Consider the following 25217-nt stretch of genomic DNA (forward strand, 5'->3'; position numbering starts at 1 on the left):
AGCTTTTCGAGGAGGTCACTAAGATGATTGATGCAGGTAGGGCAGTAGATGTTGTCTATATGGACTTCAGTAAGGCCTTTGACAAGGTCCCTCATGGTAGACTAGTACAAAAGGTGAAGTCACACGGGATCAGGGGTGAGCTGGCAAGGTGGATACAGAACTGGCTAGGCCATAGAAGGCAGAGAATAGCAATGGAGGGATGCTTTTCTAATTGGAGGGCTGTGACCAGTGGTGTTCCACAGGGATCAGTGCTGGGACCTTTGCTCTTTGTAGTATATATAAATGATTTGGAGGAAAATGTAACTGGTCTGATTAGTAAGTTTGCAGACGACACAAAGGTTGGTGGAATTGCGGATAGCGATGAGGACTGTCGGAGGATACAGCAGGATTTAGATTGTCTGGAGACTTGGGCGGAGAGATGGCAGATGGAGTTTAATCCGGACAAATGTGAGGTAATGCATTTTGGAAGGTCTAATGCAGGTAGGGAATATACAGTGAATGGTAGAACCCTCAAGAGTATTGAAAGTCAAAGAGATCTAGGAGTACAGGTCCACAGGTCATTGAAAGGGGCAACACAGGTGGAGAAGGTAGTCAAGAAGGCATACGGCATGCTTGCCTTCATTGGCCGGGGCATTGAGTATAAGAATTGGCAAGTCATGTTGCAGCTGTATAGAACCTTAGTTAGGCCACACTTGGAGTATAGTGTTCAATTCTGGTCGCCACACTACCAGAAGGATGTGGAGGCTTTAGAGAGGGTGCAGAAGAGATTTACCAGAATGTTGCCTGGTATGGAGGGCATTAGCTATGAGGAGCGATTGAATAAACTCGGTTTGTTCTCACTGGAACAAAGGAGGTTGAGGGGAGACCTGATAGAGGTATACAAAATTATGAGGGGCATGGACAGAGTGGATAGTCAGAGGCTTTTCCCCAGGGTAGAGGGGTCAATTACTAGGGGGTATAGGTTTAAGGTGAGAGGGGCAAGGTTTAGAGTAGATGTACGAGGCAAGTTTTTTACGCAGAGGGTAGTGGGTGCCTGGAACTCGCTATCGGAGGAGGTAGTGGAAGCAGGGACGATCGGGACATTTAAGGGGCATCTTGACAAATATATGAATAGGATGGGAATAGAAGGATACGGACCCAGGAAGTGTAGAAGATTGTAGTTTAGTCGGGCAGCATGGTCGGCACGGGCTTGGAGGGCCGAAGGGCCTGTTCCTGTGCTGTACAGTTCTTTGTTCTTTGTTCTTTGTTCATAGAATGCCTTGAACACTCCATTCACTCTCTCCGCTCCCCGCTCCACCTCTCCCTCCTCATCCCTTCTCCCCAACCAAACACTAATTGATAAGGACTATAGCCCCCAACCATCTGCAATGAATTCTTTGCATGTACTGCCCATGATAAAGCTGAATTTAGCCTGCAGTTTGGTCGATCTGCCAAAATATTTCAAAGCATGTCATCGATGACAGCACGATTTCTTTCCCAGATACCATTACTAAATAGGCTTTCTGCAGCCGTATTCATAACTCTGATATTCATGTTTTCACACATATCCCTAAACTCATCATTAGCAAATTCTTCTCCATTGTCCGTAAGGAATTTTGCCGGTGGACCCATTCCTGTCCCTATCCATTTTTCCACGATTTGATCCAGAATTACTCTCTTTTCTTTACTTCGTACAATCGTTGATTGACTAAATCTGGTTTCTAAATCTACAAAATGCAAAATAAATAATTATTTGCTTTATCCCAGATCTTAAAGTCCATGGCCACAATGTCGTTAAAATCCCTGGCCAAATGTAGGGTTACTATCGGTCGTGCTGGTGACCTTCTGTACTTCCTACAAACTTCACAGTGGTCACTACCCTGTTCTATCAGTTTAGTATAGTCGTCATCCCTTACCCCTGCATCCTTTAATACATTTTTCAGCCTCCAAGGAGATGGATGTGCAAATTGCCTATGCAGCTTTAATACCACAAGCTTTTTATCAACTAAAGTCCCATTTTCAACTGCCATTAACACATCCTTAACCACTCTACTTGAAATATTATTTGTCAGTAATGGAATACAATAGTATCCCGACTGTGTAAATTGTAAGTCCACCGTCTTTCCAAAAACTGTTGCCTTATCCTGTTCCATATCCAGTTTCATGTGTGCTTTCTTCATCGACGGTCTGCTCAGAAGCAAAGGTATCTCACTTGATACAACATCCGTGCTAATGAAATGATTCACACCGGCAATATTGCAAGGGATCACCACTCTTTTCAGCGGCTTCAACGAATTATCATCCCCAAACCTGAAACTTGTGGAACTTTCAAATTCCTTAACCTTGTTACGATTTTCAGCATTCAAAGAGTCCAGGTAACATTTTAACCAGTCAATTCCACACACAGTAGATGTGCAGCCACTGTCCAATACAGCACAGTTGAAGGATTCTGCAACCAACACCCTCATTACCGGTGTAAAACTGCTTGTTAATAGGACAATGCCTTCTTTCTGGTCACTATCTTTTTCCTCTTCTGACCCTTCCGTGTCATGTATCGCTTCAAACACGCTATCATAACGAGTTGGACAGTTGAAAGCATAATGGTATTGAGAGTCACATCGAAAACATCGATTTATCATGCCCCGTGCATTTCTGGGGTTCATCTTCCTATTGTAGGTTCTATCTGGGTTTCTGTCTTCATAATTTCCTTGTCTCGGTCTCCTTCTATAGTCTTGAGCCCTGTTCGTAGCCATATGATTTTGCCATCCTGTTAGTAGTGTATCTTCCATATTCTGCCTTATTGCAGGCTGACCTATGTCATCAGAGCCATCGGAATCGAATGTTTCCCAGAAACTTTTGTAAAGCTTTTGCTATCTGTTCGAATAAGGTATCTTTATCAGTAAAATGAACTCCTGTCAAAATCAGGAGCCTATCCATGTTGCTCACTCTAGCACAGTCAAGTAATTTAAAGGCCAACACAGACTGTGGAAATTCCAGATTGTGTTTCTGCAGCCTTTTATATAGTCTGCCAAATTCCATTAGTCTTCCATGGAGATATCCTCCATTTTCCGGAACTTATCAAAATCCGACCATGCTTCATACGCACTTAACATGTCATCTTTCTTATAAATCTTGTCCATATAATGTAATAAAGTCTCCAGACCTTCTTCTGAGTCTAACTCTTCCAATTCCAGCTCAGAAAGCACTTTGTTTCGGATTTTACTGTCATAAGGTAGAGAAAGAGCCAATGCCATACCTTGTTTTCTCTTTCCCAAAGCAGTTACCATTGGTCGTACGATTCCTTTTCAGAAAATAAGGGAGGATAGTCATATCCAGCCATCTTTATCCTCGGTTCAGCCATATATCCTTTTTTTTTTCTTACTCACTCCTTGGTTTGATCTAGAAAAGTTGTATCTTTCAACCCTTCACATTCACACAGCAACCATTCTCTGCTACCAATTGTTAGACATTTTAGTTGCTGTGATATGAAGAGTCTAAAGTTCTGTTCCTTTTTCACAAACACACATTTATTTCATTCCAACAGCCTTTGCACAAAACTCTAACTATACATCACCTGACAGAGGCCACCTGAAGCCCCTTTACACATCAGTGTCAATTAATGGATACTTAACATAAATGAGACAACTAATTGCAATGTCTCTTAACCCATTACTTAACATCCTCCTGCTGTGGATCATCAATTGTGAGGTGGTCATCAGTGAGTGACCCAGCAGCCTGCCTACTGGTGTTATGACACCCTGAGCTAAGGTACGGTCAATTTCAGCCCCCTTGACCTGGACTCGAAACACAATTGAATTAACAAATAATTCTTAGCCCTTGGCTGCCCAATAATTACAGTCACTAGGTTTGTAAATTTAAACACAACTACAAGGAGGGCCCCACTGAGGTGCGAGTATCTGCGCAGTTGGAGGGTGTGGCTGACAGCTGCGATGCCTCTTCTTTGCTCGTCTCTGAAATGTCTCCCTCGGAGCTGCAATGGAAGGGAGATGGAATTAATGCAGGACAGGGGAACACTGATAGGAGAAAGGTAATTCGCGTGAGGCTTGTGCGTGGCTGAATGTGTTGAGGGTTCCCACTTGTGTCTTTGCCCCCCCCCCTTGCCCTCTGCACATGTGTGGGCTTGCTCCTCACCAGCAAGCTCAAGGGCTTGCTCCTCAAAGGGAGTAAGGGTCTTGAGCCCTGGCATCAATTTAGCAGGCAGTGCCCGCTTACGTCGGTTGTGCTCGAGTTGGCCCTACAAGGAGACAGATGGGGAGCGTGTCGGCAGGAGTCCTGCCAAGTCAGATGGTAATATAGTCTGGCATGTGGGTGGAGTGAATAGGAGCACTGGTGTGAGGAACTGAGAAGATACTGGGGGAATTATGGGGAGTAAGGGAGGCATGGCAAGTGTTGGGGCCCTGTGAGGTGGGTGGGAGTAATATCACCATGGAGGTGTGGTGGGTGTGTTGAGGGGTGCAACGGTAGACATGAGAAGGCAGACTTACCCTGGCTGCATGAAGAAAGCCATTCATCTTATGGCACAGCAGCCCTGTCCTCTTATGGAGTGAGCTGGCACTCACAATCACGGGCAAGGCTTCCCAGGCATGGTTGGTCACTTTTCTGGCAGGATGTTTGCCCAATTGAGAGTAGAGGGTCTCCCGCCTCTGCTGGACCCCATCTAGAAGCTTGCTGAGGGCTCCCTCGGTGAGGCATGGGGCAGTCTTTCTGGCAGCCATCCTCCCTATTGAACTTGGAATAAGTACTGGGTGTGGTGAGATGCCTGTGCATAGTTCTGTATATAGTTAGCAATGCTACCTCCAACCAGTTGGTGGTGTCAGGCATCGATCATGTGACTTGAGAAACCCGCCAGTTGGTAGTAAGATGTACGAGAGGATAGTCACACTTAGAGTAGCTCCAGGAGAATTCCATGAATTCATTTAGTAGCCATTGTCTGTATCAATAGTCTGTTAGTTATCTTTCCACGTGTTTTTTAATAAATCATATTTATAGTTAAATAACTAGATGTTCTGTGTACATCATTACAACGGTTACATCACAGAACACAGCACTGGGGAGGGGTTTAATTGTTGAACCCCACTAATTGCAACCATTATGTTGTGGCAGGGCTGGCGCATCAGAGGCAGGTTGCCACGGGAACAGTGTGAAACTTGTGGATAAAGCTTTTATGCTTAAAGAGGCTGAATATGTGGTGATCTTTCTCGCCAACAGTGCCGGTAGGAATCTCTCTAAATTTCTTGCTGGGCCACCATTTTGGGCAAACATTTCTGATATTCTTTCGTACAGTTGGAAAGAGCAGAACATTGAAGTTAGGAAGAGCACGAGATTATTGATTGCTGCCGTTGATGTGGCCCCAGAGCCCACTACACCATTTAAAGGGATGGTGATGGGAGTCTCTGTGGATTCTGTGCATCAGGAGTTTCATGACCCAAGTGTCAGTTTACAGGCATGTGCCTTGTCTGTGGTAACCATGGTTGGAATTTTCTGGACCTTCCCGCTGGTGGGATCTTACACTCCCTCCAATGGCGATCTGTGGGTTCCCTGGCGGCGGAGGGTGTGAACCTTGGGAAAATCCGTTGACAGCAGCAGGGCAACAAGATCCCGCTGCCGGCCAATGGTGGGTTGCCTCCGCAAAACATGCCCTGGGGGGTGGAATTTTGGTGGGGGCTGGCGGAAAATTCCACCCCATGTCTGGGGACCTTGGGTGGGATACCACTGTAGATCAATGTGACTCAAGGTCCAAAACAATTAAATAGGAAGTGAATGATCCTTTCAATATGAAGGTTGAGTTGGAAAGACTGAGATTTCACATGATGCCACATTTATGAGGGAAGTAATGTTAGTGCTTTTTTTTTTTAATTGGTTTTATTCAAGTTTTTCTGAAACCAAATTTAACATAACCAATAACAAAAAGGAGAAAATTTAACAAACAGGTGGTTATAGTCCATTTACAAAAGAAGAGTATACATTCCATACACAGTTCCCCACCTATTCACCCCCCCCCCCCCCCCCTCGGATTGCTGCTGCTGACATTTCAATGTTCTGCCAGAAAGTCAAGGAACAGCTGCCACCGCCTGGAGAACCCCAGCAAGGACCCTCTCAAGGCAAACATAATCCTCTCAAGACTGAGAAACCCAGCCATGTCACTTACCCAGGTCTCTACACTCGGGGGCTTCGAGTCCCTCCACATTAACAAGATCCGTCTCCGGGCTACCAGGAAGGCAAAGGCCAGGACGTCGGCATGTAGCCATCTGGGATGGCCACATCCCGATTACAAAATGGACACTTGCAAAGAATGCAGGGAAAATGGGACAAATCCGAAAAAGCAAGCAGGTGCAAGGTCTGTCTGTTGATTAGAGCTGTAGCTCTCAGACAGGATCGGTACTGCAGAACCATCTACATACTAATAAGCCATCCCCGGGAACAAAAGGGAACAATGCTAAGACAGACATCCCGGCGCCAGAGGAGACTAAAACAAAGCAAACCAACGGCCACCTGGGACACACCCATCAACCAGGGAACCCACCCCTCTATTGGAGGAAAATCGATAAGGACGATTGGGAAACGGCATAATTAATTGGGGCCAAGTTCAAGGCCCGCCCAAAAGCGCGCGAAGCCCCTTTTGGGGTGTAAAAAGGATTCCCCAAGAGAGAATCGCTCTCTCGGCCTTGGCTCTCAGTGAGGAGAGACCTGCCAAAGCTACGCCAGACCAAGTAAGTTCCAAGTCAACGCACGCTACGAGATAGACGCACCTAGTTGCTATCTTGTAAACAGCTCAACCCAGCAGCCTCAGAACCGAGCAATGGCCATTGTTCCTCTGACTGAGTGGGCACCCGAAGCTAAGTATAGGCTTTTAGTAATAGTGATAGTTTAGGTTGTAGAGTTTTATGCATGAGTAGATTTGACTGTGTGTAAATAAATGAGCATTGCTTTTGAACTTACTAACTGGTGTATCGAGTCTTTGATCAGTATTCGGTTTTGAACCTTGTGGCGGTGGCGAAAGATACCTGCCGACTCTTGAGCAAACTGAATTAAACAGAGTCAAATTAAGAGACAACAGCAAGTTAGCAACAGCCTCCTTCGCTTCCTGCACTCCCGGATCTTCCGAAACCCCAAACATTGCTATCTCCGGACTCGGCTTTACCCGTGCGTCCAAGACCTTGGACATGGCCTTTGCAAAGCCCTGCTAGAATTGTTTAAGTGCCGGGCATGCCCAGAACATATGGACATGGTTTGCTGGGCTCCCTGAGCATCTCACACACCTGTCCTCCACCCCAAAGAACTCATTCTCGCTATCGTCATGTGTGCCCGGTGGATCACCTTAAACTGAATTAGGCTAAGCCTGGCACAAGATGAGGAGGAATCAACCCTGCCTAGGGCATCAGCCCACAGGCCCTCATCCAGCTCTGCGCCCAGCTCCTCCTCCCACTTGCCCTTCAGCTCCTCCACCGAGACTTCCTCTGCCTCCTGCAGTTCTTGGTATATGTCCGACACCTTCCCCTCCCCTACCCAGATGCCAGAGACCACCCTGTCCTGTATCCTGCCGGGGGGTGGGGGGTGTGTGGGGGGGGGGGCGCGGTAGTAGTGGGAATGCCACCACCTGTTTCTTCAGAAAAGCGCGGACTTAGAGGTATCTAAAGGCATTCCCCGGGGGCAGACTAAATTTCTCCTCTAGCGCCTTCAGGCTAGTAAAAATCCCATCTATAAACAGGTCCCCCATCCTTTTGATACCCGCCCTATGTCAACTTTGAAACCCTCCGTCTATCTTACCCAGCACAAATCTATGATTATGTCGTATCGGGGTCCAGACTGAGGCCCCTTCTTCCCTCCTGTGCCTTCTCCACTGACCCCAGATCCTCAGTACCACCGTTACCACCGGGCATGTGGTGTACCATGCCGGCGAGAACGGCAGCGTTGCTGTTATCAGTGCCCCTAAGCTGGTGTCCTCGCATGACGCCGCCTCCACGCCATCCCCTCATCCATTACCCATTTCCTAATCCTTGCAATATTAGCCGCCCAGTAATAACTGCAGAGGTTCGGCAGTGCCAGCCACCACTGCCCCCCCCCCACCCCCAACCCCACCCCCCCCCCCCCTCCAGCTGCGCTCTAAGAACAACCTTTTAACTCGCGGGGTCTTGTTTGCCCACACAAATCCCGTGATAATCCTGTTCACCCGCTTGAAGAAGGATTTGGGGATGAAGATGGGAAGGCACTGGAAGATGAATAGAAACCTGGGAAGGACCGTCATTTTCACGGATTGCACCCTACCCGCCAGGGAAAGCGGGAGCATGTCCCACATTTTGAAGTCTCCCTCCATCTGCTCTACCAGCCGAGATAGATTGAACTTGTGTAGGGCATCCCAATTCCTGGCCACCTGTATACCCAGGTACCGAAAGCTCCTCTCCACCCTCTTGAGCGGGAGCTCCCCCAGTCTCTCCTCCTGGCCCTTCGCATAGATCACAAATAGCTCACTTTTCCCCATGTTCCACTTGTATGCCGAGAAACTCCCGAAGTCCTTTAGGATCCGCATGACCTCCCCCATCCCCGCTAGCTGGTCCGAAATATACAGGAGCATGTTGTCTGCGTAGAGTGAAACACGATGCTCCTCCCTCCCCCGACCCAGCCCCCTCCAGTTTCTTGACGTCCTCAACGCCATGGCCAACGGCTCAATTGCCAGGGCAAATAACAGCGGGGACAGGGGGCACCCCTGCCTCGTCCCTCGGTGCAGCCGGAAATACTCCGACCTCAGTCGGTTCGTGGACACACTTGCTACGGGGGCCTGGTACAGTAGTTTGACCCACCCTATGTATTCCTCACCAAATCCAAATCTACTTAGCGCTTCCCACAGGTACTCCCACTCCACCCGATCAAAGGCTTTCTCCGCATCCATTTCAGCCACTACTTCTGCGTCCCCTCCTTCTGAGGGCATCATAATAATTTTCAGGAGCCTCAGCACGTTCGTGTTCAATTGCCTGCCCTTGACGAACCCTGTCTGATCCTCGTCAATCACCATCGGGACACAGTCCTCTATTCTGGTGGTCAAGATCTTAGCCAGCAGTTTGGCATCTACATTTAGGAGCGATATCGGCCTGTAGGACCCACACTGCAACGGATCCTTGTCCCGCTTAAGGATGAGCGAGATTGAAGCCCTCGACATTGACGGGGGGAGGGTTCCCCTCTTCTTGGCCTCGTTAAAGGTTCTTAGCAGGAGTGGGCTCAGCTGCTCCGAGAATTTCTTGTAGAATTCTACAGGGTAACCGTCCGGTCCCGGGGCCTTGTCTTTACTCTCCAAGCCCTTAACTATCTCCTCCAACTCAATCGGGGCCCCCAATCCCTCCACCAGCTCCTCGTCAAACGGTCCATAAATTGCTTCATCCCTTTCCTCCCCTCCGGGGGCTCTGACTCATACAGCTTAGCAGTAGAACTCCTTGAAGACTTTGTTGATCTCTTTCGGGCTCAGGACCATGTTACCCCCCTTATCCCTAACTCTCCCAATTTCCCTGGCCACCTCCCTCCTTCGAAGTTGGTGCACCAATATCCTACTCGCTTTCTCCCCGTACTCATATACTGCCCCTTTCACCTTCCTCAGCTGTGCCTCTGCTTTCCCTGTGGTCAGCAGGTCAAACTCCGCCTGCAAACTCCGGCGCTCCTTTAGCAGCTCCTCCTCGGGGGTATCCGCGTACCTCCTGTCTACCTTGAGTATCTCTTCCACTAACTTCCCCCTCTCCGCCCTAACCTTCTTCTCTCTGTGGGACTGTGGTGATACACCACTGTACTTCCCTACCATTGTACATAGTATATAATAGTTGTGTGTAACGTGGCCCTGTAATACTGTGTATTGTACTGGAGCTCTGTAGAGGTTCGGTCACTGGTAGGTAACCCGACCTGGCCACGGAGAGCTCCGCCTTAGCCACTCCCCCGGGAGTTACGTATAAGAACCGTCTTCTGGGACCGGCCCCATTTTGTCTGGGGTTGTCTGTGTCGGGTAAGCCTCCCATGTAGTATATTAAAGCCTTAGTTAAAGTCTCACATGTCTTTGTGGTTCTTGACGCTTAGTGCATCAGGGACCGGATAGAGATTAACTCCCCTCTAATAACTGCCTTCAAGGCCTCCCAGACCGTAGTCACTGTTACCTCTCCCGTATCGTTTGTTGTCACATAGTTTTGAATGCTCCTCCTAATCCGCCCACAGACCTCCTCATCCGCCAACAGTCCCACGTCCAATCTCCCGAGAGGGCGCTGCCCTCTCTCCGCCCCCAGTCTCAGGTCCGCCCAGCGCGGAGCATGGTCCGAGACCGCAATGGCTGAATACTCTACCCCCTCCACCCCTGGGATTAGCGCCCTGCTCAACACAAAATAATCAATCCGCGAGTACACTTTATACACGTGGGAGAAGAAAGAGAACTCCTTCGCACTTGGCCGAGCGAATCTCCATGGATCCACTCCCCTCATCTGGTCCATGAAACCCCTCAGGTCCTTGGCCGCTGCCGGCCTCCCCCCTGACCTGGACTTAGACCGGTCCAGAGCCGGGTCCAGGACTGTGGTGAAGTCTCCCCCCCCCCCCCTCCCATTATCAAATTGTTTGACTCCACGTCCGGTATGTTACTCAGCGCTTCATGAATTCTGCGTCTTCCCAATTCGGGGCATAAACGTTCACTAGCACCACCCGGGCCCCCTGTAGCTTACCACTCACCATAATGTACCTGCCCCCTTTGTCCGCCACAATACTTCCTGCCTCAAATGCCACCCGTTTGATTACCAGGATTGCGACCCCCCTGGTCTTTGCGTCCAATCCCGAGTGGAACAGCTGGCCCACCCATCCCTTCCTCAGTCTAGTTTGGTGTACGAGTTTTAAGTGCGTCTCCTGTAGTATGGCTACGTCTGCCTTTAATCCATTTAAGTGTGAGAACACGCGGGCCCTTTCGACCAGCCGGTTTAGGCCCCTTACATGCCACGTGATCAGCTGGTCGGGGGTTGATCACCAACCCCCCCACCTCGCCGCCGACTAGCCATCTCCTTTTTTCGCCCAGCCACGTGCCCGCGCCCCCCGCTCACTCAAGCCCTCCCGCTGGAGGATCTCCGTCCGGACCCCTCGTCTGTTCCCGAAAGTTGGCTCCCCTTCAGCCAGCAAAGCAGCATCCCGTCCCACCCCACCCCAACAACTCAATCCCAATCCCCCACGTCAAGCCCCTGCTTAACACTAACTCTCCCCCCATTGCACTTCCATAAGTCAGCTGACCCATGCTGACCCCGGCCGCTCCCACCTCTACTTCCAATCCTACTGTTGTCTCCTTCTTCGGGCCCCCAAACTCCCCTCCCCCACAGGGTAAGAGAGAGAAAGCCAGCCCATTCTTCCCGTGTAACAAGAAAAAAAAACGAAAGGAAAAAAAAACAATGAACAAACTCCGGCCATTGCCCCGAACAACATACGAACCCTCCCACCTGGCGAGCTGCCCTGACTGACAGGCCTATCGCCCCATTCTGCGCGTGGCTCCGCAAAAGCAGAGAGCTGGCAAAGGACCCTGAGGGCAAAAACAAAGGGAGGACGGGGCACACCAACATAACATAGCCCCCTCCAACCGCCTCCTCAGCCCCCATAAAACTTACACTCTGCTTCCAATCTTACATTAGGACAGCACCCGGTTACACCTCTTCACCCGGGTGTTCCAACAACGTGCAGCTGCCCATTAGTTCAAGTCCAACTTCTCATTCTTAATGTATGTCCACGCCTCTCCCGGCGTATCAAAGTAGTGGTGCCGGCCTTGATACGTGACCCACAGCCTCGCCGGATGTAGCAGCCCGAACTTCACCCCTTTGTTGTGGAGGGCCGTCTTGGCCCGGTTGAATCCCACATGCCTCTTAGTCAGATGTGCTCCCCAGTCCTGGTAAATTTGAATCTCACAGTTCTCCCATTTACTGCTTTGCTCCTTCTTTGCCCACCGCAGGACACGTTCCTTGTCTGTGAAGCGGTGGAATCTTATCACCATAGCCCTCGGCGGTTCGTTCGCCCGAGGCTTCCTTGCCAGGACTCTGTGCGCCCCGTCCAGTTCCAGGGGCCGCGGGAATGCTCCCGCGCCCATCAGTGACTCCGGCATCGTGATCACAAATGCGCTCGCATCCGACCCTTCCGCACCTTCGGGGAGGCCCAGGATTCACAGGTTCTGCCTCCTCGACTTATTTTCAAGGTCTTCCAGTTTCTCCTGCCATGTTTTGTGCAGGGCCTCGTGCGCCTCCACCCTGACCGACAGGCCCAAGATCTCACCCTCATTTTCAGAGACCTTTTTTTATCACCTCTTTGATCGCCTTCTCCTGCACCTTCTGAGTCTCTACCATCCTTTCCATGGAAGCCTTCATAAGGGCCAGCATCTCCGTCTTGAGCTCTGTGAAGCAGCTTCTCAGGAACTCCTGCTGCTCCCGCGACCGCTGTGCCCACGCCCCCTGGTCCACGCCGGCCGCCATTTTGTCATTTCGCGCCCGTTCCCCTCGTTTCACCGATCCAGCCTTCTTTACTGCCCCACTCCTGGTCCACTCCATACAGCGCTGGCGGGAGCGTTTACTGCCCCACCGGGGATGGGCGCCAATGTGCCACTAAAGGTCCATTAATGGGCCCAAATGTCCGATCTCGGCGGGCGCTGCCGAACGTGCGACCTACCCGGGCATGGCCGCAACCGGAAGTCGTAATGTTAGTGCTTGTCACCAAGTGAGGTGTAACTTTGCTATTTAAAGTGAAATTTACCTTTTTATTTGAAATATCCTTCACGTGTTACTTAAAAGTTCTATTGATTTGAGTTGGCTTGTTACAGTAAAGGTTTTAAAAGTGAAATATTGTCTAGCAGTTTTCTCTCCATTGGTGTGGCGGTGATTCCTTCTTAAACGGTTCTCGATCTCCACGGGGATAATAACACCTGCCATGAGACTTCAAGGGGTCTGAAGGCAATGTTGAGGACTCCCAGGGCCACTCTCTTCAGCCTGTATACCACTGTGCTGCCACCCCTTATGGGTCTATCCTGACTGTGGAACAGGACAATGCAATGTGAGTTCCAATTTAAACCAAAGCCAAGATTATAATGGAAACTCAGAGATAGGCCTTTACGGGGACTGAAAATCCAGAATGATTTTAAACTCGGTTTATAAAGTGCTCAGGGAATCCAGTGGATTCCAGGCACCTTTAAAACTGCCTGAGTGAAATGTAACTGTTTAAAGCACAAGGATTCTGTCCAATCTACTCCCTCTAAACATTTGCATTTATAACTTTGGGGAGGAAACTCTACGCCTGTGCCTATCCCGGCATGTGCACGGCTTTCTCCGGGCTGAACAATTACAGGGGTCAAAATTGGTATGTTGTCCTTCTCGTCTCCTCTTACTTATCTAAGTGCAGGCAGCCCAAAGCTGAATTCTTTTGTCAGGTGAATGCTTAGGGAGATATGACAGGTTGGCTGAATATCCCTAATATATGATGAGGTTGAGGATCAAGTTCTCACAACATCTTAGGCCTCCAGCCTCCTATTCGGGGATTATACTCTTTGATCAATCACCAAATTGAAAATAGTCTAAAGGGATTTCTGGGCCGGAGTTCCAAGCTAGCAGCAACTATAATGAGTGATCTGCAGGGCTGTAAAGGCATGTACGTTCACTGCAGGAAAGCCTGAATTCGTAAAACTTGCTGTGTGAACAGCTGGAAAGAATGATTTTCCTTTAAAAGAAAAATAAAAGAAAATTGGTTATGATTTCTCCAGCTGCGACTCTCCACAGGTCAGAGTTCTGTGGGCTTTGATAACTCAAAACTACATTCAGCTTGGTACTGAAAACTTTCTTTCTTCTTTCATGAAGGTCATAGCATTTGGGGCACTTAATATCAAAAAATCTATAAGCTTCTATCTCCTTTGAAATGAATTTATAGACTGTCTTCCATTAAAGTGTCTGCTCTTCTTCCTGCTATCATGCTTTTGTGGAAAATAAATTAACCTGAGACAAATTCACAAGCAATGCAGAAAATGTTGCCCTTGGAGCTTGTGTTATTTTGGTCTTGGACCTTGCTACTGAAGTATTGCACCCTCTCTTTAGGGTGGCCTGATAAGCATGGGAAGCTCACCATTGAGAGGAGAATGAACTTTAATCCAGCAGCTGGTTTATTTTATATGAAATACGTTCTTCTTCTGCTCCCTGCCTGAAGGCAGCCTGACCCACAGCGGCATGACCTCCACCATGAGCAGGGCAAGGAGGCAGGTCTTGCATTCACCCCAGCCGGAACATAAATTGAAACTCATGCTGTTGGCACCAATCAGCTCCACACTGGCCATTCAGCCAACTGACCCAATTGGGCCTCAGGAATCCAGAGTTGCTGTGGGAGCATACACTTTTACATGCACTTACAGGCTAACATTTCCTTCCATCATTTGGCTGACAAGGAACTCTTACCACCTGTCATTGGCACAGATTGGAAGGATTAGCAGGTTTATGCTCAACCTGTTTGACCACGTTATGAATTCCTTGGCCATCAAGTCCTGGAGGGGGATGTGAACCCAAAGCTTCTGGCTCAGAGGCAGGGATGCTACCCATGAGCCACAAGACGTCCTCCATGAAATACATTAATGAAGAGTATACAATTTTCACAGTGAGAGAAGTCAATTTCCTACACCAATCCATTAGACAAAATAACACAACTGCATCCTTCTAACTCCATAAATATAGACTTCTTTTATAGCTAAGCTATTAAAGATAACTGATTCAAATCTTTCTTTAAACTTAAAGCACTTTTCTGCCGCTGCCTGCTGCATCACAGTTCATTGTATATCTGGCAGAACAAGCCCCATCACCTGCATCGTGGTTGAAGTGAGCAGTTCAGCCCACAAAGCTGAAAAACTCAGTTACAACCATAACCATGATGTGCGAGTAAGAAGATTTCAATTGTCTATCTTAGCTAAATCCTCAGTTGTGTGAATGAAATGAAATGAGGTTCAGCTCCATCAAATGTTGCAAAGAATGTTCCATAGAACATAGAACGATACAGCGCAGTACAGGCCCTTCGGCCCACGATGTTGCACCGATGTTCCATTAACAATGGCATTAAATGCTGGAGATTGCACATAATCATCTGACCTTCGTTATCTAATTGATACTCCAAATCATTCTGGTAACCATGGCTGCTGGTGTCTGCTGAGCAAAATAAAAATTCTAAATCAAACCTTACAGGGTCAAAAAAGACACACAGTTCGAGTAAAGCAGGCAGAATTAAATTAGTTACAATCTCATTTCAGTCTTTAACGAAGTTCTTGCATTCAACGCCAATGCTTCAGGCTAGCTAAAATAGTTAACTAATATATTACACATTGCACATATCGGGCAGCTTTCAACAGAGAATCTCCGCCTGATTTTTATGGCTCTTTTATGCACATTGTACCGTTGGGACGGATTTCACCAATCTCTCCCGCTGAAGGACCAAAATAAGGAGACACATTTGTTTGTACAAAATCAGCTGTTAGCATTGTCACATGCAATTAAACATGAAAACACTTGAAACGTTTCCTTGTACCAATACTTTGAACATTTTCTGTTTTCTCATTTATTTCAGTAGCCAGACTACACACAACAAAACTGATCATCTGACAGCACATCCTTCCACCTGGCATTGCTGTTATTGACAGCACTTGAATTTATCCATTTCAATCGTATTAACAAAATGGAAACTCTCCTCAACGCTGGCATTCACACAATCCATATTTTCCTTGATCTTGATTGACAGTGGGAAATGAGTACTCTGTCAATCACAATAAGGTCCTCTAGCCATAACAAATTGGAGTGGCTACTGATTCATAGAGCAATATTGTAGTTTATTACACAGAAGCACAGGTATCAATGTCTGTTAGACTTGTAAACTGCACAAAGGCACTGTTGTATTGTTAATGGAGTTGTAGATGTGGATCTGACACTGATGATTGTTTCAAGGTAACAGTTTCTTAGGACACCTGAGATAGCATTTTTTACTCAAACAACGTGTGACACTCAGAACACATCAGCACCAAACTGTACACTTCGGCACCATATCCTACAGGTGCTACACAAATAGATTTCAGAGTAAAACCAGTGTTCATGATAGGACAATAGGATTTAGAAAAACATATCATGCATCATGTGGTGATTTATATCCAGTGGTTGAATGAGTCAAAAGTTTTTCTTGTTACATGATACAATGTGGGTTTTACTGGTGTTTTGAGGAACATATTCTATAATCTTTCCTGTGGAAATGGTGAATCAGTGACTTTGATTGCTGTATGTTATAGTGCATCAGCTAAGCTGGAGAGGAGTTAATCAGACTTTTCTCCCATTGTTTCCTATTTTATTTTTCTGTGTCACCTTCTGTTTTCCAATCTTCCTTTTTCACAGTGGTTCTCTGGCACATTTCTCATTGTGGTGTCTGTTTACCTGTTTTTTCCCCTTACTATTTCTGTCACCATTGTCCATTGCACTTCAGGTATTACACCCTTATGTCAAACTTCCATGTTGCACTTAAAATTACACTTCCTGTTGTACATTTATTATGTACAAACCGCTGGGACATAACTGTCTGAAAATTTTATTCATGAAACAAAAATGAATCAGAATAAAGGTAGTGAAAATAAAATTATTTTGAATTTCTAAAGCAACTGACTGTTATATTACTTTTTGGTAATATATCTTTACTCTGTGCTTCGTAATCCAGAATGGTCTGATAGTGTGATTATAAAGAAACCAACAATCTCTAACTTAAAGCAAAACTGATTTATTGAATAACGATTGATTAATATTGAGTTTGCACACTCCACAGAACTATAACTAGTAATCAAATAATCTATATTTCAGTAATAACTAATTTAAACTACACGTGCTGCTTCTATCTGTTCGTAGCTATGCCATGATCTATCACTCTCTCTTACACTTTACTGTCTAGAAGAATACCCAGGATCCCCTGAGTTCTTATATTTATAGTGGGAACTAGTGGTTCTGGTGGTTGTGATATACTGAGATGTAATAATTAACCATTTACTTGACTACATATGTACATATCATTACAGAGACTATGGGCTAGATTCTCTGTTCCTGAGACTAAGTTTTGCTGCCGTCGCAGGATTCGTGGACTTCCACATCAGCAGAACTGGCCCCGAACCTGGAACGATTCATAAGAACATAAGAACTAGGAGCAGGAGTAGGACATCTGGCCCCTCGAGCCTACTCCACCATTCAATGAGATCATGGCTGATCTTTTGTGGACTCAGCTCCACTTTCCGGCCTGAACACCATAACTTAATCCCTTTATTCTTCAAAAAACTATCTATCTTTATCTTAAAAACATTAAATGAAGGAGCCTCTACTGCTTCACTGGGCAAGGAATTCCATAGACTCACAACCCTTTGGGTGAAGAAGTTCCTCCTAAACTCAGTCCTAAATCTACTTCCCGTTATTTTGAGGCTATGCCCCTAGTTCTGCTTTCACCCGCCAGTGGAAACAACCTGCCCGCATCTATCCTATCTATTCCCTTCATAATGTTATATGTTTCTATAAGATCCCCCCTCATCCTTCTAAATTCCAATGAGTACAGTCCCAGTCTACTCAACCTCTCCTCGTAATCCAACCCCTTCAACTCTGGGATTAACCTAGTGAATCTCCTCTGCACACCCTCCAGCGCCAGTATGTCCTTTCTCAAGTAAGGAGACCAAAACTGAACACAATACTCCAGGTGTGGCCTCACTAACACCTTATACAATTGCAGCATAACCTCCCTAGTCTTAAACTCCATCCCTCTAGCAATGAAGGACAAAATTCCATTTGCCTTCTTAGTCACCTGTTGCACCTGTAAACCAACTTTTTGCGACTGATGCACTAGCACACCCAGGTCTCTCTGCACAGCAGCATGTTTTAATATTTTATCATTTAAATAATAATCCCTTTTGCTGTTATTCCTACCAAAATGGATAACCTCACATTTGATTCAATGACTGTGGAGGGGCTAGCACGGGCGCCACGTGGAACACAATCGATTTCAATGAAAAACGTGTGGGATTTGCCGGGTCCATGATTGACGCTCGGGAGGCTGACAAGCTGCAGCCGCATATACACATTACAATCCCACACACACTCATCCCAGCCAACAATATGACGCTGGATGTGCTGGAGTGCGCCCATACAGCTGGTGGGTCGGTTGGGGCCAGAGGGCACCACGGCGGGGTGGCCTACGCGACACCTATATAACCCGAATGCCCATAGTTCACAGTGGACCGTCAGCAGTGTGCACAGCTGCATGGCTGCCTTTCCAGCTGCGGTAATGGCGTTCCGTGCACGTCCACCCTGGCTCTGGCAGAAGCCCCTGAGCCAGCGGCACGATTGTCAGCAAACTATGTAAAAGATGTGGTCAAAGGCACAAATTAAGGCAGTGTCTAGCGTTTGGCATGTTTTGTTCCAGATGTAAAGTAAAAAATCACTTTGTTCAGAATTGTTACTCGAGCTCAACCCCAGATCAGTCAGCACAGTGGAAGAATAATTTTTTGGAGATATCAAAAAATTCTCCAGCACTTAAAAAAATGCAAACTGATACTCCATTTAAAATAAATGCGGTTGATGGGGACAAAGTGGTCCAATTGATGTTGGACACTGGTGCCAAAGCCAATTTAATCAGCATGGCTGATTTAAAAAGTCTGAAATTTAAGCCGATTCGAAGAAATCACAAAATATCTCTGAGAGATTATAATGGTTAAAGCATTAAATGTTACGGTGCTTGTGATCTGAGTACGGTGGTGAAGGATGCAGTTTATTCTGTCCCGTTCTGTATTGTATCCGAGGACTTGGATTCATTATTATGTGATCTGTCCTGTGAGGAATTAGGTCTAGTGCAGTTGGTATATAGCATTCATGAAGGATTGCATCTGAGAACATTATCAGAAAATTCAGCGATGTGTTCATTGATTTTAGTGCACTACAATTTAAAGAAGATGCATTATCTAAAGCACCAATACAAACTATTAGTAACAACATTTCTGAGGATGTAGATCTGCATGTCAATCTCAGTTTTACCCTACCATCTATATCAGATACCAAACCACAAGTTATCAAGTAGATAGAAGAACCTACCAATGGGGTGAATTCCATGGCATGTCTGATCTGAAACGAAAAATGGTGATGCTCGTAAAGGCATGGATCCCAAAGATCTTAATGAAAAAAGTGTATGCATTGTAAAACAATCATTACAGAAAGCAATGGACAGCCAATCTGATCCATATTTCACAAAATCACGTTACAAAGGGATACCATTGTCACATGGTAGATCGCAAGCAGAGTTACTCATGAATACCACACTTCCATCCTTGGCAAAGAAGGAGGAGAATGTAGTGGTACTACAGGAACGAAACAAAAGCAGTGTCTAGAACTTTACCACCTCTCGGTAGTAATTTTGAGAATAGAAGATTCAGGCAATTGGCCAAGAAAAGCCATTGTACTTGAATAAGTAGCACCTTGTTCCTACACTGTACAGACAGAGGATGGGTTGGTTTTAAGAAGAAAGCATTGCGTACTCTTGAAAACCAGAGAAGACTTTCACAACAACGTGATGGATGATGATTCTACGTCAGAATCAATGTCAGCTGCAATGTCGGATAGTTGAGCATGAGAATGTCATGGGGAACACTGAATCTACAAGTTCTGAGTAGCAAGGTCAAACTTTGAGAAGATCAATCAGAGTCAGAAGAAAACCTGATTGATTCAATTTGTAGATTTGAACTATTTGTATATGCTTGCTGTTCTTATATATATATATATATATGTATATATATATATATATATGTTAAACCAGTACTAAAAATTTTAAAGAAAAAAATTAATACTGTTAGACTCACAGGCTAATGATATCACGTGTAAATATACTGATGACAATGAATTAATTTATTCCTTCAACGGAAAGTGGATGTAGTGATGCCATGGTTGTGTTGTAATTCACTGACTGACCACAGGAGTCGCATTCGTATATAAGTGAATGTTAGAGTCAGGTGAACTCAGACTGACTAGGGAGCTGAGAGAGAGAGAGGTTGCTTGTGCATGTTCATACTATTATTCATCTGTTGTTTTGTATATATTTGACCCACAGTTAATGTTAACAAATCATTTATAGCTTTAGCTACAAGTGTTGTTGTAATACAAATCAGGCCATCTGACAAGAACATCATAGGCAGTGTGGACCTTCAAAAGAACATGGACAAGTTGGTGGAGTGGCAAATAGGTGGCAGATGAAGCCAGGGAAGAGAAACTTCAGTTATGAGGATAGATTGGAGAAGTTGGGACTGTTCTCCTTGGAGAGGAGAAGGCAAAGAGGAGATTTGATAATGAGGTGTTCACAATCATGAGGGGGCTGAACAGAGCATATTGGGAGAAACTGTTTCCATTCATAAAATGAGCAAGAACAAGATGGCACAGATTTAAACTGATTTCCATAAGAAGCAAATGTGATGGCGATTTTCACATGGCGAGTGGTTCGGGTCTGGAACGCATGACTGGAAGTGTGGTAGAGGCGGATTCAATTGAGGCATTTAAGAGGACATCAGATGATTGTTTGAATAGAAACAATGTGCAGGGGTATGGGGAAAAGATCATAAGATATAGGAGCAGAATTTGGCCATTCGGTCCATCGAGTCTGCTCCGCCATTCCATCTTGGCTGATATGGTTCTCATCCTCATTCCCTTGCCTTCTCCCCGTAACCCCTGATCCCCTTGTTAATTAAGAACCTATTTATCTCTGGCTTAAAGACACTCAGTGATTTAGCCTCTACAGCCTCCTGTGGCAATGAGTTCCACAGATTCACCACCCTCTGGCTGAAGTAATTCCTCCTCATCTCAGTTTTAAAGGATCGTCCCTTCAGTCTAAGGCTGTGCCCTTGGGTCCTAGTTTCTCCTACTAGTGGAACGGCACATATTCATATTGCTCATTTGGAGAGGTGATGCAGACATGATGAGCCGAATGGCCTCCTTCTGAGATTTGCACTGCCTGGCTCACAATCAAATTCTCAACATCCAAAGGGAGCTCAGTGCATTAATGCATTTACAGGTGAACACACAGCTTCAGTCCTTTTCAAAAGTTCAATTGAAGTTTAAACATATTTAAAATATCTGTGTAAATTGATAAAGCAATTATTGCACTGGCAATGTCACACTTAAGGTCACCCATTACAAATAGACCTGAGAAAGTTGTGGGTTCTCATTGAGGTAATGGAACTGATGCACGATCAATGACCACTAAAGCGAGGTTGTAGTCCAACTGAAGGCTTTAATAAGCGAGATGTTTCCCCCAGCAGCTCAGGTACAGAATGACGGTTGCTGGGATGGCACGGGTTCTTATACCCTGCCTATCAGGGCGGAGCTATTATACACTCTAGCCAATAGCAAGCATATAGGTTCTACCAATGGTACTTCAGCCTCTCAGGTACTGTAATACCTCTAATACCACATTCACCCCCTGTTAAAAAAAAGTCCGGCGGGGGTGGTGGCCAGCAACTACAAAACATAACAACATGGTATAATTAGTTATGGAGGTACCGTAATACCTCCGTACAGTGTTCAGTAACTATTTACAAGCCTGGTAGCTATGTACATTCGGTGTTTTATATTTACAGATTACGGTTAAAATTAAGCACTCAGTCGATCGGGGGCCCTGGTCATCCTCTGTGATCGTCAGAGCCTCGGTGTTGACTCCAGTGGAGTCTGTGACTCCGGGAGTGTGGCTTCGATCTCCATGGCAGTTTCGACACCCCTAGATGGCGCTGGTGGGGAAAACGGCTGACCTGGGGAGGGAGCGCCTGCGGGGGCCGTCAGTGGGTGGGGGAGCCTAGGCAGAGGCGGCGGAAGGACCGATCCTCCTGTAAGGCGCTGCGGTGGAGGGGAGGGTGGGACTGGTGGTTGGAATGTGCGTGGAGTACCGGCGGGCGCAGGTCCCGTAGGGAGACCGTATCTTGTCGGCCGTCGGGGTACGCCACGTAGGCGTACTGGGGGTTAGCATGGAGTAGATGGACCCTCTCGACCAACGGGTCCGACTTGTGCACCCGCACATGTTTTCGGAGCAGGATGGGTCCAGGTGCTGCCAGCCAGGTCGGGAGCGAGGTCCCGGAGTAGGACTTCCTAGGGAAGACAAGGAGACGTTCGCGAGGCGTCTGATTGGTGGTTGTACAAAATAGTGACCGGATGGAGTGAAAGGCATCCATGAGGACTTCTTGCCAGCGGGAGACTCCTGGACCGTAGGGTGTGCTCTCTCTGGCCGGTAGAAGTGCGGTTTGCACTCCGCACAGATTTGGCAGTCCCTGGTGGCTGTCCTGACCTCCTCGATGGAATAGGGCAGGTTGCGGGTCTTGACGAAATGGAAACAGCGAGTGACCCCCGGGTGGCAGAGTTTCCTCGTGGAGGGCTCGGAGGCGGTCCACTTGTGCGGTGGCAGAGTTTCCTTGTGGAGGGCTCGGAGGCGGTCCACTTGTGCGGTGGCACATGTGCCACGGGACAGGGCGTCAGGAGGCTCATTTAGCTTCCTGGGACAATACAAGATCTCATAGTTGTAGGTGGAGAGTTCGACCCTCCACCGCAAGATCTTGTCGTTTTTTATCTTGCCCCACTGTGCATTATCGAACATGAAAGCCACCGACTGTTGATCCGTGAGGAGAGTGAATCTCCTACCGGCCAGGTAATGCCTCCAATGTCGCACAGCTTCTACTATGGCCTGGGCTTCCTTTCCGACTGAGGAGTGGCGGATTTCGGAAGCATGGAGGGTATGGGAGAAGAAGGCCATGGGTCTGCCCGCTTTGTTGAGGGTTGTCGCCAGAGCTACGTCGGACGCATTGCTCTCAACCTGGAAGGGGAGGGACTCGTCGATGGCATGCATCATGGCCTTTGCACTGTCTGCTTTGATGCAGCTGAAGGCCTGGCGGGCCTTTGTCGACAGGGGAAAAACTGTGGATTGGATCAGGGGACTGGCCTTGTCCCCGTAGTTGTGGACCCACTGGGCGTAGTAGCTAAAAAACCCTAGGCAGCGTTTTAGAGCCTTAGAGCAGTGAGGGAGGGGGAACTCCATAAGGGGGCGCATGCATTCAGGGTCGGGGCCTATAACTCCATTTCGCACTACGTAGCCGAGAATGGCTAGACGGTCGCTGCTAAACACGCATTTATCCTTATTGTATGTTAGGTTAAGGATTTTCACGGTCTGGAGAAAGTTTTGGAGGTTGGTGTTGTGGTCCTGCTGGTCGTAGCCGCAGATGGTGACATTATCGAGATACGGGAATGTTGCTCGTAAACCGTACTGGTCAACCATTCAGTCCATCTTGCGCTGGAAAACCGAGACCCCGTTAGTGACACCTAAGGGAACCCTTAAGAAGTGATAGAGCCGCCCGTCTGCCTCGAAGGTAGTGTATTTGCGGTCACTAGTGCAGATGGGGTGCTGGTGGTAGGCGGACCTGAGATCCACCGTGGAGAAGACCTTATGATGCGTGATCCTGTTTACCAGGTCGGATATGCGGGGGAGAGGGTACGCGTCCAGCTGCGTAAACCTGTTGATGGTCTGACTGTAGTCGATGACCATCCTATGTTTCTCCCCGGTCTTTACCACCACTAGGTGAGCTCTCCAGGGGCTGTTACTGGCTTCAATGACCCCTTCCCTCAGTAGCCTTTGGACCTCTGACCTAATAAAAATCCGGTCCTGGGCATTGTAGCGTCTGCTCCTGTGGCGACGGGTTTGCAATCCGGGGTGAGGTTCGCAAACAGGGAAGGCAGGTCGACCTTAAGGGTCATGAGGCTGCAGACAGTAAGGGGGGGTATAGGGCCGCCGAATTGGAAGGTCAGACTTTGAAGGTTACACTGGAAGTCTAAACCCAGGAGTGTAGCCGCGCAGAGGTGGGGAAGGACGTAGAGACGGAAATTTTTGAACTCCCTTCCCTGGACTGTGATGTTTGCTGAACAAAACCCCTTTATCTCCAGTGAGTAAGAACCGGAGGCCAGTGAGATTTTTTGATTAACAGGGTGGATGAGGAGGGAACAGCGCCTTACAGTGTTGGGGTGTATGAAGCTCTCCATGCTCCCAGAGTCAATTAAGCAGGACGTCTCGTGCCCGTTAATGAAAACGGTCGTCGTAGCGGTTGAGAGTGTTTGAGGTTGAGATTGATCCAGAGTCACCGAGGCCAATCGCAGTAGTTGGGAATTCTGTTCAGGCAGTGTGTGGTCGGCCGAGCTGGGGTCCTGGGGGTTCATCCAAGATGGCGTCTCCCATTGGTCGCACATGGCCGGGGGTGCACAAAATGGTGGCGCCCATCCCTCAAGCGTGGCGTCCGTGGAACAAGATGGCGGCGCCCGGGGTCCGCACGTGGCTCTGGGATATGGGGGTGGTGGCGACCGCTGGCCACATGGGGCCCGTGGAGAAGTTTGTGGTGGCAGTCCGGATTCGCCGCTGGAGAGCACGGCCACCGCTCAGGCCTGACACCCCCACAAAATGGCCCTTTTTGCCACATCCCCTGTAGGTGGATGCGCGGGCCAGGCAGCGCTGGCGGGGGTGCTTGGCCTACCCGCAAAAGTAGCAGCGGGGCCCCTCGGGGTTGGCAGGCCGCCTTGCAGCGCAGGCCTGCGGGGGAACGGGGGAAGTTTCTGAGTCGGCCACTGCAGGGTTCCACGCTGCCCAAGGGGCTGCCACCCGGTCGGGAACGTCGGCGCGGGGTGTTCCTGGAGGCCATGTCCAGGGAGCCTGCAGGGGCCCGTGCCTCCCTAAGACCCAGGGTGTCATTCTTGAACAGGCGCTGGCGGATTTGTGATGAAAGCACACCTGTCGCAAAAGCGTCCCGGACTAAGAGTTCCGTGTGTTCGCTCGCCGAAACTTGCGGGCAGCCGCAGCTTCTGCCGAGCACCAGGAGTGCACGGTAGAATTCCTCCAACGATTCCCCAGCGGTTTGCCGTCTTGTTGCAAGCAGATGCTGGGCATAGGCCTGGTTTACCGGGCGAATATAGTGTCCTTTTAGCAGCTCTATTGCTGCATCGAAGTCTTCCGCTTCCTCGATGAGGGTGTAGATCTCCGGGCTCACCCTTGAGTGCAGGACATGCAGTTTCTGCTCTCCCGTGGGTGTGTTTCCTGCCGTCTCAAGATACCCTTTAAAACACGCCAGCCAGTGCTTTAAGATCGCCGCTGAGTTCGCCGCGTGGGGACTAAGTTGCCGACACTTCGGCTTGATTCGGAGCTCCATC

General features: G+C 47.9%; 1 long non-coding RNA gene across 1 annotated transcript in view; it reads left to right on the forward strand.

The window, feature by feature from the left end:
* Window positions 1–5148: 5148 nt before the first annotated feature.
* LOC140427987 (uncharacterized) overlaps window positions 5149–25217 on the forward strand; it is a 58917-nt gene continuing 38848 nt past the window's right edge. Inside the window, exon 1 of the long non-coding RNA XR_011948677.1 lies at window positions 5149–5213. This is a non-coding gene — a long non-coding RNA (uncharacterized lncRNA). The remainder of the gene's footprint in view (window positions 5214–25217) is intronic.

The sequence above is a fragment of the Scyliorhinus torazame genome, chromosome 8, assembly GCF_047496885.1.
Source record: "Scyliorhinus torazame isolate Kashiwa2021f chromosome 8, sScyTor2.1, whole genome shotgun sequence".
NCBI lineage: Eukaryota > Metazoa > Chordata > Chondrichthyes > Carcharhiniformes > Scyliorhinidae > Scyliorhinus > Scyliorhinus torazame.